Source organism: Nelumbo nucifera, chromosome 1 (genome assembly GCF_055504915.1).
Source record: "Nelumbo nucifera cultivar China Antique chromosome 1, China Antique-T2T, whole genome shotgun sequence".
NCBI classification, from domain to species: Eukaryota; Viridiplantae; Streptophyta; class Magnoliopsida; order Proteales; family Nelumbonaceae; genus Nelumbo; species Nelumbo nucifera.
Genome location: NC_142649.1, coordinates 100,201,325 through 100,219,523, shown reverse-complemented (window position 1 = coordinate 100,219,523; position 18,199 = coordinate 100,201,325). Strand labels below are relative to the sequence as shown.

The window sequence follows — 18,199 nt, the reverse complement described above, 5'->3', positions numbered from 1 at the left end:
CGGTTTGGAGAAAACCCTCCAAAAGTAGGCATATGGCGCTGTCAGCGAAGAGCACACGGATTCTTTAGTAAAAGGCAAAAAGAATAGTTCACTCTGTGCTTACCGCATGGTTGCGTGTTGTGAATCAATTTTGATTGGAATTTTACATGAGCTTATTTATTGGAAAGTTTGCTACTGTTTCGATGTGGGACTCTATCCAATAGCTCAATACCCAATAATGAATACCAAAACCATATCAACAATGTTCACTTCCTATTGTAAATCCGAGAGAAATCCAACACAACACTTGGTGAAGTTTGGCTTCCTCTCATGATTCCCAAGTGAAAGGGTGGGAATCAATACCAAAACGGATCCACTAGCCACCACATATAAGATAATTAGTCTTTTACAGAAATACATGACACCAAATCAATTTTGTTTTTTCTTTTTTAATAAAAGACTAGTAAAAAGCCCAGGCAATGCACAGGGTAAAAAGAATAATTATAATTCATTTTTAATTATTTTTAAAACCAAGTATTTAACAATTACTCCATTATTTTTCGATTAGTGCAGTATGTAGACTTTAAATGCAAAATAATTTGGTTTGGTTGTTATTGGACTCCACATCGTGTGTGTCTGTATGTGTGTGTAAGAGAGAGAGAGAGAGAGAGAGTGAGCAAATAAGCACACATACCTGTAATCTATACAATTAATCTCCAAAATACTATTGTTCTACCAAAAAATAAGAAAAAAAAACAAAGAACCATCCCTTATAAAAAGTTCAATGTCACAACTCAAGAAGAAGTGGTTTAAACAAAAAAAAAATTGTAATTTTAAAGTTTGATACAAGCAATGAAATTAAAAGAAGCGGGACTTAAGAATTCCGAATGGCCTAGCCTTTTGGCACCCAAGACCCTCTGAATATATTTTGCTTCATGCGACTTCCAAACCCAGTATATATATATCACAATAACGGCGGGAAGCCTTTGCCGAGAAAAAGACCAACTTAGCTACAATTGGTTCATGAGGAAACGTTGATCTTTCACCATGATCCTCATTGCCAAATCTATGAAAATCACTCAAAGAAAATTATAAATTATAAGCCTCTGATTTTCGTCTAAAAAAGAATTGGAGAACGCTTAACATTTGATCTATCACAAATGTCCAAAACATGCAGTGGTTTGTGTCGAGTGTCCAAACCATGCATTAATTTTTATTTTCGTTTTTATATGCACACTCTTTCTTATTGTTATATACTCAATATAACTTCGCACTTGAATGGTAAAATGGGTAAGAAAATCAATGTGTTTGAAGAAAATGAGAATGACCATTCTCATTTTTATTAATGGTCATAGAAAAACAATTCTTAGGTTATGCTATTAATGTTTTTTAACAAATTTAAATGCCATTCAATAACTAAAATAGTATAATGTATAAACTAAATTCCTTTTCCTATATCGAGTGATGTTGATTATTCTAATATGGGGTTTGCTAGGTCTGATGAGTGTGAAATGCCAGGAGAAGTGCAAAAGTTTCATAAAAAGAGTACAGAAGTATGGGAAGACTGGCTTTTTCTCGAGATTGCCCTTATGAAACAATTGTGCTTACCAGTGTTTTAAAAAAATGACCAGGAACTGGAACCGTTATGACCACTGGTCTGGGTTGATGGTTCGATCATCCGATTCTAAAAAATTAAAAAAACAATAATTAAAATAAAAGAGGTCAAAAACTATTAGAACAGGTTGAATGGGTCGATAGTTTGACCGCCTGGGTCATTAACCAATTCAACGGTTTATTGTTAGGGGTCGGGCTTGGGGTAAAACGGAATTGGTTGCCTAAATGGTTCCCAGGCCAAACGGCTTGACCACCTGAGTCAACAACAGTTCGAAAACATTGGTGCCTACAATGATCCAATGGATGGATACAGCTATCTTATTCAGTCAGCTTGGTAATCAAAAGCTTGAATTGTAACATGGTAATATAAAGGTTAAGGCAAAGAGTGCTGCCTATTTCCGATGTTTTGTCAATCTCATTCTTTCTATTTTTTTACATCATTGACGATGCCAATGATTGATAAATGTATTCATGGTGTCATTCTATCCATGATCTGAATGTGCCAAACCATTGATTTATAATGCAGTGATTACTTTTTTAGGCTTTTTTTTTATAATTGTTTTTGTTTTCTTAGTATGAAAATGTCCACCTAGCAATCATCAACAATATGGGACCGGCTACATGAATCATGTTTTTCCATTCCGTTCTACTTGATGTCATATTCATTATTACATTATTGGTGCTTAAATCATTTCTTATTATATCTATCCATTTTCTTTTTGGTCAATCCCTAACCCTTCTTAACTCATTCAACTTGCAAAACTCACTTCCTTAAGTGGGCAATGGTAGATTGCTTCTCACCTAGGAAACATGCTTGCCAAGTTATACAACTAACATAGACTGCATTCAAAGATACACAATATCCTTTTGCATAACGTGTGCCATACTGAGTTATATTATAATAGCTCTTCCACACTACCGGCATAGGAAACAAGTGTGTCTGATTGAAGTCAAGATTGTCTTGTTTTTTATTGCATTCTTCCTTTTTATAGTACAAGTGCCATTTCCTAATGTTGGTCCTAGCTATCCTAGGTTCGGTATGGGTGGAATGTATGCAAACCTAACAACTCTATCTTTTCACCATCACTATTTAAAATTCGAGAAAACTTGCCCTATTTGGTGTGGGGCAGGGTAGGGCCTCAGTTTTATAGGGAAAATTGTCATCCCTACAATTCTAATAATTTTCTATAACTAATTAACTAATAGTAAAATCAATTACAATGTTTTATGATAATTTCCAAAAATTATTGAAATTATTGTTGAGTGACCAACTCCCTAACCCGACCAGATCAGTTTGGCTAGCCAAACAATCCAACCGAACTAAATTTCCTAGTGAACACTCATAATTTCAACTAAATTAATAGTCCAATATCTAACAAATAACAATAGTTTAAACTCCAATAATTATTGAAAAATTATAGCGAAAATACATAATTTCTAAAAATATATTTATAACGAAAATACTATAAATAACTAATAAAAAGCTTTAACACCTATAAGTTTAATCTACTTCCACTATTTCAATAATATTCATTTTTTCATTTATTTATATTTTATATTCTTATTAAAGTTACTATAGAATTTTGCTATTTACTCTATTTTTTGTTTTTTAAATAATGTTTAAAATATGATTTAGTATTCAATTTTTTATATTGAAAACATTTAAAAATAGTATATAAAACATAAATAAATATTAAAAATTAGTATATGAAACAAAAATAATACCATGCCCCACCCCGAACAGGGCAAGTTTTCTCGAATCTTAAATAGGATGCGGAAGAGACAAGGTGGGGATGGGGAAAAATATTTTTACTCCAAATTAGGGATGGGAAAGCGACGGGATTTGCATATAATTCCCTAAACCCGATGGTAAATTAGTAAAATATCAGTAGAATTAATATTGACAAATCCCGAGAGAGAGAGAGAGAGAGAGAGAGAGAGATAGAGAGAAATTATAAAGAAAAGAATAAAAAATGTACATATTAAATTATAAATATATATATTTTAATAAATATATATTATTTATATATTTTATATAATATATAAAATACATATTATATATTTTATAAAATATATAATGCTGAGTCAACAATAGTTCGAAAACATTGGTGCCTACAATGATCCAATGGATGGATACAACTATCTTATTCAGTCAGCTTGGTAATCAAAAGCTTGAATTGTAACATGGTAATCTAATGGTTAAGGCAAAGAATGATGCCTATTTCCGATGCTTCATCAATCTCATTCTTTCTATTTTTTTACATCAATGACAATGGCAATGATTGAGAAATGTATTCATGGTGTCATTCTAACCATGATCTGATTGTGCCAAACCATTGATTTATAGTGAAGTGATTACTTTTTGAGGCTTTTCTTGATAATTGTTTTTGTTTTCTTGATATGAAAATGTCCACCTAGCAATCATCCACAATATGGGACCGGCTACATGAATCCTGTTTTTCCATTCCATTCTATTTGATGTCATATTAATTATTACATTATTGGTGCTTAAATCATTTCTTACTATATCTATCCATTTTCTTTTTGGTCTATCCCTAACCTTTCTTAACTCATTCAACTTGCAAAACTCACTTCCTTAAGTGGGAAATGGCAGATTGCTTCTCACCTAGGAAACATGCTTGCCAAGTTATACAACTAATATAGACTGCATGCAAAGATACACAATATCATTTTGCATAATGTGTGCCATACTAAGTTGTATTATAGCTCATCCAGACTGCTGGCATAGGAAACAAGTGTGTCTGATTGAAGTCAAGCTTGTCTTGTTTTTTATTGCATTCTTCCTTTTTATAGTTATTGTTGAGTTTTTATACAAGTGGTATCTTATTGTATCCATTCATTCAAAACTACATTTGGTATAACATGGACAAGTGCCAGTTCCTAATGTTGGTCCTAGCTATCCTAGTTTCGGTATAGATGGAATGTATGCAAACTAACCTAATTTTCATTTCTTAATGTTAGTTCTCGCTATCCATCAATTCAGTTAGATGCTTTACCATTGCACCAAACAATGTCCCTTCTTCTAGATAACATGTTTCCTTCTTAAAAAATAGGGAAAATTTCACATTAGTACCCTAAACTTTGGGGGTAGTGTCAAGTTAGTACCCAAACTTACAAAAAATGCCAGTTTTTTGTTGAAAATGTCAAAACTACCCTTCAAAAGAAGACATTGTTCATTGTCTTCTACCTTGAGATTGAATTGGTTATCTTCAAAGAAAATGAGAGAAAAAACATGAAATATGATAGAGGGAAACAATAATTGAAAGCAAAGAAATAACTAGACAATAATGTGTTTCAGATCTAAAGGTAGAAGACAATGACTTCATTAGTCTAGAATCTCAAACATCTCAACCGGTTCAGTCTCAAGGTAGAAGACAATGGTCAATGTCTTCTTCTGAATGGTAGTATTGATATTTTCGATAGATAACTGACGGTCGATTAACGGTAGGGACCAAATTGACACTTTTTGAAAGTTTAGATACTATGACATGTTTGAAAGTTAGGGTACTAACTTGACACTATGCTCAAAGTTTAGGGTATTAAAGTGGAATGTTCCCTCCAAAAATAACATTCCTGATGTTGTCTTATCTGAGGCATCTCGAACCAAGACTGCAGTCTGATAATCTTGCCAACTAGCAAAGCCGAGGTGGAAGGATGAAGCCGCATAGCAAGATCAAACAATAAAGTGATCAGAGCCTCGAGGAGTTGTTACCCGAGTAGGCACTTTGACGCTCAAGTCAATAACGAAAGATGGGTGGTCGGGCCGAGCAGTTGAGAGAAACGTGCTAGTTCGAGCAGGGACAGAGTAACAATATGAAGGCTGAAGAGTCAAAAGTCCCTTACCTTGAGTGGGGGTTACCTATTTATAGCGGAAGATCTATGTCCTATTCAGATGAGGCTTCCGGGTTAGTCGGGATGAGGTTGTCCATTGAGGTCTTCGGGATAAGTCCTAATCCTCGACAGAGCTGTCCTCCTTATCCGTACGGGGTTCTCCTTTCTTGGTTGTGCTTATTCATCTTACGTGGTGCTGATGTGGCCGAAGTGATAAGATGGCTGCAAAGGTGACACGTGGCACCTGGGGCCAACTCAACCATAACCCAAACACCACTCCCCCAGTTCCAAAGTCGAGGAGTATAGCACTCGACCGCGGTGTGGCATGGTAGAGCTCTTAGGTCTTCAATTGAGGAACTCTTTGAAGTGTATCTCTTTCCAAGCTGAATGACTCGAGGTGCAACCAGTTTGAGTGAACCGGTCGGTTTGATGCTCGTACCATTTTCGAGACGAGCCAATACAAGCGTCGTTTCGTTTCCTCGAGGCTACGCGTGTGCGAAGGGTGGTGGCGTCGTTTCATCTTCTCGAGTTGTAAGAGGGCATAGTTTGGTCTATGTCGTTGATTTGCCTTGATTTGGATCATTGGGAACCCTATAAAAGGGGAGTGAAGAGCATTTTCACTTTGTCATTTGCGAAGGGAATCCTTGTAGAGCTCAGCGAGAAGTAGTCTTCGGCTCGGTTTTTGCTTCAGTTCTACAGTATAAAATTTCGTTATTCACCCGATAAGATGTCTTCTTCCTCGTCCACTAACTCTTCTTGCTCATCTTCTTCCTTTTCTTCCTCCAGTAGTGGGTTTGAGTCGAGTTCTCTTGTAGAGGCAACCACGCTTCTGTCCATGAGGCCGATGGCCAGGGGGCCGAGGTCAACGAGTTTAGGGTTGAGACCATAGAGTTGGATGAGTCTGTGGTCTGGGGGGCCAAAGTCGAGGAGGCTGAAGTCGAAGCAGTGTTTGAGGAGGGGGACAAACTCCCTCCACGGTCTGACAACCAGTTAGGAACCACTCCATGCTGCCTAACTTTCAATGGTGAGAGAGCCACCTTGGCTCGGCCAGGTGAGCTTTGTGTATACGAGCATAGCTTGATGGTTGGGTTGAGGTTTCCGTTAAGTGAGGGGATCGTCGCGCTGTTTAGGTGGTTTTGGGTCCTACCCATTCAGTTGATGTCAAACTCCTTTAGGTACGTAGTCACTCTTTAATGTTATTGCTCAGCCCACGGCCTAGAGATTACCCTGCCGATGTTCGTTTAATTCTTGCAACTGAAGCATCACCAGCAAGGGTATTATTACTTCTCGGCTCTGTAGAATAACAAGGTGTTGGTCAGGGCCCCGTCTTTAGTGAAGCGCTAGAAGGGAAGGTTCTTCTTTGTGTGCTGCCCTCGAGGCTGGCATCTCTTTGTCGAGCCTCAAAATCTGAGGACTAAGGTGAAGGCGCCAAGTGCGATTGAGCTCACCAAGGAGGAGAAGGCGTCGATTAGGTTGATCGAGAGGATTGACGTGATGGAGTGCACGTCCTTCTCGATATTAATCCGCACCAGTTGATGAGTGAGATCGGTCTGTGTGTCATGTTGATCTTTCCAGGCTTCTTGTATTTGAGCTCTTTACTTGGTGACTAACTCGGTGTTTGTCTTGCACAAGTTCTGAGATGGCTAGCAGCGAGGAGGTAGATTGTCATATGAGGGCCACAACAGAGAGAGCGTGGTCTGGAAGGGCCAAGGGCACACAACCCTGGGTTGTTGAGCCGCAGTTGAGATCTATGGAGCGCACACATCGACAGCTGAAGAGGCTGAGGTAGACAGAAGAAGTGGTGGTGGTCGACCCAGAGGAGGGTGCTCGGGCTGATCACCCCTCGCCGCCGAGGGAGAGAGTGCTGAAGAGCGATGCTGCGGACGTCTATGTGTCGCAGTGGAGGGTTCGACTCATGGGCTCGAAACGGAGGACGTTCCTGAGGAGCTTGCTCGGGGTCTGATGATGCCCTTCATCAAACAGGAGGTCTCTGACATGATGAGCAGCTCCTTGGAGAGCGTTGCTTTGCGGCAGGCCGTGATGGTAAGTCTTCTTATTTCTTCGATCGCTTTACTTCGGTTGATTATTGCTTCTGTTGTACCGATAGTTCGTCTTTTTCTTGCAGAATGTTTGCTAGGTCATTGGCCTGGTTGACCGCCTTTGTACATTGCGACGCCTTTATGAGGCACAGGAGGCTGAGGCTGAGGCTGAACAGTCGAGGTCTCGGGTTGCAGAGCCTGAGGCCAAGAATTCTGGACCAAGGCGCGGAATCGATGACCAGAACGGTATTGTTCGCAAGCTAAAGGGTTGCGTCACTAAGATGAAGGAGGAATGGGATGCCCTAAGGAAGGAGGTCGAGGAGAAGGTTGCCCGGGTAGAGGAAGAAGGGGTCACCAAGTACAAGGCCTTGGAGGCCCACCAGTTTTTCACTAGACGATTGGTCTTCTCGTTCCTGGGAGGAGGGGGTTCGAACTTTGCCGAAAGAGGATTGTGTGTCGACTTCTTGTTGCTGTCGAAGTTGCAGAGGGTCTGGATCCATACGATACCCCTATGCCTGGCAAGGAGGGTAGTGTTACTGAGGTTCCTGAGCAGGCCGAGGAGCGTCCGACCAAGAGCTGAAATGTCTATCCATTGCTGATGTCATCCCGTTCTGCTCTCTTTGCGTCTACATCAGGTAATGCTGCCACTGCCTTCCATGTGTCATCTTATACCACTGATTCTCCTTGGGTTATTGACTCCGGAGCCTCAAACCACATGACCGGTAAGTCAAATTTATTTCATACATATAACCTTCTCTCTGGGAGAGATAAGGTGAGACTAGCTGATGGTTCTTTTTCTACCATAGCAGGCCGAGGTACCATACCTCTCCCACTTGGCCTTACCCTTCCTAATGTACTGCATGTTCCGAAATTACCTATTAATTTGTTGTCCATTAGTAGTATAACTCATTCCTTGAACTGTTCAGTCACTTTTTTTTCCGTCTTCATGTGTGTTTCAGGATTTGGCCTCGGGGAAGACGATTGGTAGAGGAAGCATGGTGGATGGTCTCTACGTGTTGGAGAATAAAGTTGGTCTTGTGGCTACAGTGTCCATGAGTTTGTCAAGTGAGAGTCAAGCCTATTTATGGCATAGTCGTCTAGGTCATTTTTTTTTTGAGTCATTAAAAGTTATGTTTCCAAAGTTGTTTGAGTCCTTGTTAGTGAGTCAGTTACAGTGTCAGACATGTCAATTGAGTAAATATTGTAGAAGTTCTTTACCTTTGCAAAATAAAAGATCTGGATTTCCATTTCATATTGTTTATTTTGATGTTGGGGCCCTGTTACTCTACCCATTAAGGCTGGATATAAGTACTTCATTACCATGATTGATGATTATTCTAGATACACCTGGGTTTACCATATATGATCTCGAGATGAAGTGTCAAAAATTGTGAAAGACTTTCAATTAGCACATAACATTGGCTATTCAAAATCTATATCACGGCCAAGTCTCTGCGTGTTCAAAGCATTGACCTGCCCAAGAATATCGAGTAAGAAATAGGAGAAAAACAATTCTAGAAAACAAAACAGGACATGCAGGGTATAGTGGGTTATTTTGGGTGCATTGATTGGCCCATTGGTACTCCACTTCGTACACTTGAATCGTATTTGCTAAATAATCTTGTAGCAGTATCAATTCCTAGAGATAACCAAGAACAATTTTATAAAACAAGAAAAGAAAATACCTTACAATACCAATTACCAAAATAAAATTCCTGAATCTAAAAAGCTTTTGCATGTAAAAGGAATGTGAGGACTTACATGATCGCAGTCACTCTTGGTTCCTTAGCTTTCAACAGGAGCTCCAAGTAATGTGCTTGTAGTGGCATGGTCGACATTGCTTTTGAAGCACTCATTAAGATGTGTCAGTCCATAATCAACATCTTACATTAGAATCATCCCTTGCAATAGCCAAACCTTGAACATTTACTAGGGGTTGCAAATCTCCTAACCAAGATAAGTAGATCCGAGTGGGGAAGAAAAGGAAAAACCGATGTTGATATCGTACGTGTCTTCACCCATACCTTATTCTTGAACTAGGGCTATCAACGGGTCGGGTCTTCCCAACGGATCCACGTAGACCGAACCATTAATAACGGTTCTGGTTCAGTAAGTTTATCCTGTCGAAGAATCGGGTCGGTTCTCGCTCTCAATAGTCCCAAACTGATTCGGACCCAAAGTCGTTCGTTGTATTAATTATATGTGATATATTGTTAATATTCTTTTCATTTTATCATATTGTACACTTAAAATGTCAAATTTTATGTATAATAATACTAGTTAAAAGTTTTTGTTTTCCTAGCTTATATCTAGTTTAATCTTTCTCCTTCAATTTTTATTAAGGTTATGTTATAAACTTTTAAATTTTAAGTTCCTAGTTAAATAGAGCACTAATAGTTTTTAGCATAATCGGTTTGGTGGTTATTTGAACTTAGCTTTTATTCTTCCAAGAACGGTTCTGGGTCTATGTTTGTGGGCCGATTAACAACCAGTTTGGGAATGCGTCTTCCTAGACTCGAGTCGGACCCAACCCATTGACGGACCTACGTTGAGTGGCCATTTGTTGGTCGAGCCACACCTTGAAACTTCCGAAAGAACAATCGACCACGCATCTTGCACAATGAAAACAAAAAGGGTATCCGTCAAAAATGTGGAGAACAGAATGAATAGAAACCAATGTCACTACATAAATCGACAGTTAGTTACTGATGGTGCGCAATCCGGTCACTCCTAGCTGGCACTCGCGTGGCTCCCGAGTGGTACCTGAGATGAGGAAGGAGAAGAATCCCCGGGGGGTTCGCCCGGCGGGAACGCTCTGATGATTAAGTCAGTATCCTGAGTAAGAAGCAAAGAGAAGATAAAAGCTAAGAGTGAGGTAGCGCAAGAGATTTCAAGATACCCCTGTTCTCTGATAATAGGCCCCTTATAATAGAATTCCGTTGCATCAGGCCCACTGACCTCTGACAGGGCAGGTACAACCGCCATTGTCTACCTGCCACAGCTGTTACAGACAGGGCTGAGGTGGCACGCACGGGATCGTCACTACAGGGTACGTGCCTGTCAGGTACAAGACACCTTCTAGAGGTGGCAGGCACAACACTATCTGACAAGGGACATGGCGGTTGTCTCAGATTTCTCGGGTACGGTGGTCGAGCAGGAAGCCTTCCCGTGGTATATTGAACTACCCTTCCATGAATTACCTTGCGTCGGGTTGTCTCTTGAGTGACGAGCTGTTTGTAGCAAGTTATGCCGAACTGGCTGACTCGAGGTGTCTATGCCTCGGGGTGTCCAGAGATGGATCGGTGCGTTCCTGTCTAGGAGTGGCCCGAGGTCCATTAGGGGGAGCTCGGGCATCAAGAGAGGTCAGGGTACCCCGAACTCGGGGTACCCCGGAGTGCCTTAACCCTGGGGAGGAGGTGCAGGTAAGGTGGCTCCCGGCAAGTAGTTTATCCGCCCAGTCGCCGAGCCGAACTCGGCGGGACCTTCCCTCCGAGTTGGGGTAGCATCTGTTGCGCTGTCACGCTGAGTCACTGTTTGAGCAAGGTCATGCCCACGTGTACCCGTGCTGTGAGGTCGGCCCAAATCACCCTCCATCAATTGCCCCCACTCCTTGCACTGGCGGCGATGACCCAGCGCGGGGAGGTCATGACGCGCCGGGTGGATTTGGCGTCGGCATTGATGCCACTCCGTCGTGCGCCCCATCTAGCTAAATTGGTCCAGTGCCCGGCTTGATCAAGAGAGACCCGAGTCGCATCCAGTTTACGCGCAGACCTCACGCGATTTGGACTTCGCGGACGTCAAAAGCGCGCTAAACCGTTTTCGCCTCGAGGAGCCCGTAGCTGTGGCTATAAATAGGGGGGACCCTTAGCCATTTCTTTGCCACAAAGTCTTCAGCGTCAGTGTTTGAGCTCGCACTAGAGGTCTCTTAGCTCGGGTCTTCCAGTTCGTCCCGTTCTCCCAGTCCGATCGCGTTCCTTTGGTGAGTTCTCCCAAGCTTCCTTTTTCCCTCCAGTTCGTTGCTTTCCTTTCTGCCTGTCCTGTCGTCTAGCGTAGGTAGCTTAGTCGATGAGCTCGAGGTGGGTACCTCGGCCCAGGCTGGCTCTTCGGCTGCTCCACCACCCGATGCACGGGTGGCTTCGAGTAATCTGGCATCCACCTCCAACCGAGGTTGGGTGTCGGACCAGTTCAGCTCTTCCCTCATGACCTCGGAGAGGCTCTAGGACCTCATACAAAGGTTCCATCTTCCCAGGGAGTACTCATACAGTCTCCCTACCGGCAACTTCCCATGGGAGCATGGTCCTGATGAGATCGTGGTCTTCAGGGAGCAGTTAGTAGCCGGACTCCGACTCCCTCTTCACCACTTAATTACCGAGGTGCTGGTGCACTTCAACATTACTTTAGACCAACTTCACCCGAATTCCATACGGAATATAGTTGGGACCATTTCTCTTTGCTTTGACTGATCCCTCCTCATCAACCTGGACGTTCTTAGCACCATTTTGGCCATAAAGAAGAGTGCTTCGGGCACTCTCCCCGGGCACAGACGGTCTTATTACCTGTCTCCCCGCCCGGGTTTCAAGCTTATGCACAGACTCCCGAGTAAAGTCCCAGCCTGGAAGCGGGACTACTTCATAGTTCGAGGGTGACCCTTCCCTACTGACTGGAGGGTGGCCGTTCAAGAGCCCGGCGTCATGCTAGATGGGAAGACCAAGAATGAGCTCCAGTCGCTGGCTCAGCTCGGGTTAAATTATAAGGAGTTCACATCCGAGGAGAAGCTCATCCAGGCCGGCTTGAGCTCAGGTAGGTTTTTCCTTACTTCGGGCCTTTGTTTGTATGTTTACTTTGGTATTGCTAACGTTGAACTTCACTGCAGGTCCCATGGAGGCGAAGAAGATTGACAACCAAAGACTTCCGCCAGATGAAGAGGAAGAAGCGCGTAGCCAAGAAGGCACACGTTGAGTCTCCACAGGCCTCAGCTGAGACTCAACCTCCGCAGGCTTCAGCTCTAGAGCCCGAGCTCCCAGGCACTCCACCTGTCATCGACCTAGAAGGAGACGCGGTGCCTCAGGGGCCCGAGGTGGTAGCAGAGCCCTCTGCTAAGCCCACCGAACCTGCTGCTGAAAGCGCTGCCGAGGCTTGTGCTACAGAGGCTGCTATCGGGGCTCATCCTGCTGAAGCTGCCGCTGAGGCTTCTGAGGAGTCCACTTGCGATGTAGAGATGACGGCGTCCAGCTCGGAGGGTCATGGGAGCCAAACCGTCTTGAATCCCCAATGCAGCCTGAAGAAGAGCAAGCTGGCTGCATACCTGGGGGAGGTCATCGAGTGGGCTGATCTCACTCCTAGTCAGCTCGGGGCCCGAGCTGCCACCCATACTATGGTGGTGAGTTTTGTTTTTTTACTGGTTTCCCTTTTGACTGATTTCCCTTTTGCGGATGAACTCCGCCATTCGCGCCTTGACCCTTCAATCAGATCGGCATCTGAGGCGGGCTCTGGAGGGTGAGAAGTCACCCCGCGCAGCCCATACCGAACTGAGGGCAGTTCGCGGTCAGATCCACCGCCTAGAGAGTGACGCCTTGGCTCAGAAGAGCTTCATCGAGGTGCTAATGGCGGAGAAGGGCGAGCTGGCCCGAGACAAGGACAGGTTGAGGGCCGAGGTGAGTGGGCTCAAGGTCATCGAAGAGGCCTTGGGGCTCGAGGTGGACAGCCTCAAGGCTGAGCGGGACGCCCTGAAGCTCGACATGCAGGGCCTCAAGGAGGCAAAGGGGAAGCTGGAGCGCGAGGTGGAGTACCTCCAAGAAGAAATTAAAGAGAAGGCCGTGATCTTCGAGGATGCTCTCAAGGAGGCCAAAGCTCAGGCCATCACCGACTATGTCAGATCTTCAAGGTTTGACGATGTGATGACCGAGGCCTATCGCAGGGGCTTCAAGCTCAGTCGGTGGCTAATCAGGCATCTCTACCCCGACCTGGATACGAGTGCCATCACCACTTCGCGGATCACTGACGACATTGTGCGTCAGTCAAAAGATGATCCAGATTCTGAGGACGAAGGCGCTGAAGATGAAGCAGAGGATGCAGGCCCAGTTATTGCCCCCGAGGAGGCCCCTAGCAAAGACAACGGGCTTCCAAAATAGCTTGGTCCCTGTATTTACAAACTTAGTCTTATCCCTTTCTCTTTCTTGTAATCAAGACTTTTTTAATGAAATTTATGTAATGAAGAAATATTTTTTGCCAAGTGTTTGTGCAATTTATTTTTGCCGAAATGGTTGTCTCGCCCCAAGCTGTTAATCTACCGAGTTGAACTCCCGGAGTAGGTGTTCCTTAACTGCTATCGTGGTCCTGAACTGTTTAGTAGGGGTAGCCTTGTGTACACCGAGGTGAGTGACATAGTAGGGTATATGCCCGACCTGTCTGCACTCGGGGTAGGTTGCCATCAGTTGTCCTTAACGGGTTCAACTCGTTGCATGCCAGGGCGGGCTATTCGTTACAAGGTTCGTGCCCAAGCCGCCTGCACCTTGGGCGCTACAAGTACTTAGTTCATGCTGATGGAGCAACTAAGTCTTGTATGCTGCTGAGGTTTCTTTATTAGCTTGGCGTTTCAGCCCTTAGGCTGGAGGAGTGGCTCGTGGCCCTCTCTCGGAGTCTGCCCATGCCATAGAAGCGACTGGGTCCTGTTGTGCCGAGGTCATGTTAGCTCAGTATTCTGTCCCTTAGGCTTTGGGAGTGGCTCATGGCCTATCCAATTCTTAAAGATAGTATTGTCTTAAGTTGACCATATTCCATGCCCGAGGTACTTGTTTCCCTTCAAGGGTCTCAAGCTCGTATGTTCCTTCCCCGAGCACTCGTTTCACTCGGTAAGGACCTTCCCAGTTGGACCCGAGCTTGCCAGCACCGGGCTCCGGTACCATAACTTTACGAAGGACCAGGTCACTCACACGGAGGTTCCGCTTCTTGACCCTGGCGTTATAGTACCGAGCTACTCTCTATTGGTAGGCTGCGGTCCTGATGTACGCAAGGTCCCTTACTTCGTCGAGTAGATCGAGGTTGGTACGTAGCTCATTTCTATGCTTCTAGTCGCAGCGTAGGTACTTCGATCTTTGCAGGGATCACTGCTTCAGTGTCGTAGGTAAGATTGAAGGGTGTTTCTCCCGTGGCGGTCTTCTCCGTGGTCCAGTAGGCCCATAGAACATTGAGTAGTTCATCTAGCCATAATCCTTTAGCTCGGTCCAACCGTGCCTTTAGTCCGCGGAGGATGGCTCTATTCGTAACTTCTGCCTGGCTGTTTGCTTGAGGGTGTGTGACTGAAGTAAATTTTTGTCGGATTCCCATGTCTTGGCACCAGTCTTGAAATTTGATGTCCTCGAACTGCTTGCCGTTGTCAGAAATCAATACCCGAGGTAATCCGAAGTGGCACATGATGTTCTTCCAAAAGAAGTTTTGAACATTTCGGATTGTGATCGTTACAAGGGGTTCGGCTTCTACCCACTTGATAAAGTAGTCCACTACTACTACTAAGAACTTCCTCCCACCCGTTGCTGGTGGGAATGGCCCGAGAAGATCGATGCCCCACTGTGCAAAGGGCCACGGGCTGGTGAGATACTTGAGGTCGGCAGCGGGTTGGTGGTGAAAATTGGCATGTCTCTGGCATTTATCACATTTTCTGACGAGCTCAATAGCGTCTGTCTTCTTTGTTGGCCAATAATATCCCTGTCGAAGTGCCTTCTGGGCGAGGGCCCTGCCCCCCAAGTGCCCGCCGCACAACCCCTCATGAGTGTCGCGGAGTACGAGCTCGGCTTCGATAGATCGCAAGCAACGCAGGTAGGGGAGCGTGTAGGATCACCGGTACAGCCGTTCGTCTATCATGACGTATTTGGTTGCCTGGCGCTGCACCCTTCTGGTTGCATTGCGATCTGCAGGGAGGGTCCCGTGTAGCAAGAAGCTTGCGAGCGGGTCAATCCTGCTCGGCTCTGCTTGAACGACGGGAGCGACCTCCTTTGCCCCCCGAGAATGCTAGGTCGAGGCAAGTCCTCTATGTACACGGTTCTCATGGCGATGTCCCTGGCGCTGGCTAATCTGGATAGGGCGTCAGCCTCAGCGTTCTCGGACCTTGGGATTTTCCTAATAAAGTGTGACTGGTTGGCTAAGTAGGCGATCATGGTTGGCTCGCGAGCTTCGTACTCGCCGATGACCTGGTTGAGCACGAGTTGGGAGTCGCTGCAGATAACTATGTGCTTGGCTTTTACTTCTCTGGCTAGAGCTAATCCAGCTATCAACGCTTCGTACTCCGCTTTATTGTTAGATGTCGTGAACTCGAAGCGTAGCGTACTCCAGTTTCATTCCACTTGGGCCGTGCATAACTATTCCGGCTCCACTGCCCTGTTGGTTCGAGGAGACATCTACGTGAAGGATCCAGGGCTCCTCATCCCAGCTCGCGCTTGGTCGAACTAGGAGAGATGCCACACTGGCTGCTACCTCACGGAGCTCGGACTCGACCTGCCTGAGAGCTTCAGGCTCACCCAAGCTGGGAGCCTCTTGCTCAACCGGCCTGGGGACTTCAGAGCTGAATGTGCACTTAGCGATGAAATCTGCTAAGGCTTGGGCCTTAATGGCAGTCCGTGACTTGTACTGGAGGTCGTACCCGCTGAGCTCAATGACCCACTTCGTCAGCCGACCAGAGACCTCGGGCTTAAGTAAGACTTGCCTCAGAGGTTTGTCAATGAGAACGATAACAGTGTGAGCCTGGAAGTACGGGCGGAGCTTCCGAGCTGCAATTACATATCTTTTCTATCTCTGGGTATCTCGTCTCAGCTCCCTACAACACTTTACTAACATAATAGATGGGTCATTGAACCCGATCTACTTCCTTTATTAGTACCGAACTGACTACTCCGTCGCTTGCCGAGAGGTACAGTTCTAAAACATCGCCCTCCTCAAGTTGGGTTAAGATCAGCATACTAGTAAGGTATTTCTTGAGCTCGTCAAACGCGAGCTGACAGTCTTGGGTCTATTCGAACTTTTTGCTCTTGATTGCCTTAAAGAACGGCAGACAGCGGTCCGCCGATTTGGACATGAAGCGGCTCAGGGCGGCTATGCGGCCATTCAACCTCTGAACCTCCTTCAACTTTCGGGGTGGTCTCATATCTAAGATGGCCTTAATTTTGTCTGGGTTGGCCTCAATGCCGTGTCGGTTAACGATGTATCCTAGGAACTTGCCCGAGGTCACACCGAATACACACTTGTTTGAGTTCAGTCTCATATTAAACTTGCGCAAAATTTCAAAAACAGAATACAAATCTTGTATTAATTCATGTGAAAATTGAATTTTGACGACCATGTCGTCTACACAACATTCTATTTTTCTACCAATTAATGGCGCAAACAACTTATTCACAAGTCTTTGGAAGGTTGCCCCTACGTTTTTCTACCCGAAGGGCATAACCTTGTAATAGTATAGACCGAACTCCATGATGAAGGCAGTCTTTTCTTCGTCCACCGGGTCCATCTTGATTTGGTTATAGCTCGAATAGGCGTCTAAGAAACTTAGTAACTCGTGCTCTGAGGTCGCGTCCACCAAGCGATCAATTCTAGGGAGCGGGAAGCAGTCTTTTGGGCAAGCTCGATTCAGGTCGGTGTAGCCAACGCACATGCGCCACTTGCCGTTGGCCTTCTTTACCAGGACGGGGTTGGCCACCCAGCTAGGGTAGTGGACTTCTCTTATGAAGTCAGCTGTGAGGAGCTTCTCGACCTCCTCGTCGACCGCTTTCCACCGCTCCGGGGCTAGGTTGTGTTTCTTCTATCTAACGGGCCTAACTACAGGATCAGTATTCAGCTTGTGAGTTATAAGGTCGGGGTCTATACCGGGCATCTCTGCCGCGGAACATGCAAAAATATCTAAATTTTGAAGTAAGAAGCTTACCATTTCGGATCGTAGAGGTTCCTGGACAGAAGCACCGATCTGAAGCGTCCAAGCTGGGTCGGCTACTGAGGTCGGGACTGCAACTGTTTGTTCCGTGGGCGCGGCTCGTTCTTCGCCTTGCTCCATAGGCCACTCCAGTTCGAGGTCGTCGGCCACCTTGGTCTTTCCCTTCAGGGCGGCAACATAGCACTTGCGGGATTCGAGCTGGTCACCCCGCGCCCCGAGCTGGTCGCCCCGCGGCGACATAGCACTTCATAGCCAAATGATAGGTGGAAACCACCACCCGTAGGACATGGGTGATTGGCCGGCCTATTATGGCATTGTATGGGGAGGGGGTCGTGACCACCAGGAAGTCATGGTTGAATCTGGCTATGCAAGGCCATGTGCCGACTTCCACAGGTACTGTTATTTTCCCAAGGGGCCGGACTTCTTCTCCGCTGAAGCCCACCAAAGGAGTGTATGTGGGCTTCAAGTCACTTCTCTGCAACTGAAGCTGGTCGAACGCAGCTTTGAAGAAGATGTCGGTCGAACTGCCCGAGTCAACGAGTACGCACCTGACCTCGAAGTCGTGTATTCTCAGTTTTACCACGAGTGCATCATCGTGGGGGTAGTGGGCCCCTCGCGCATCATCTTCTGTGAAGAAAATTGGCTCCTCTGTCCTCGGCCGCTTTGGAGGATTCTGTTCTTCCCGGGCGGCCTCGCGAACTAACATCCGAGCTGTTGCTGAAGTACAACCCGCAACGATCGAACCTCCCACTATCATGTGGATGGTCCCCCGAACCGGCCTCTCCTCCGGAGGCTG

General features: G+C 45.3%; 1 pseudogene; it reads right to left on the bottom strand.

The window, feature by feature from the left end:
• Positions 1-112, bottom strand: LOC148803623 (U5 spliceosomal RNA; annotated as a pseudogene).
• Between the last annotated feature and the right edge of the window lie 18,087 nt (positions 113-18,199).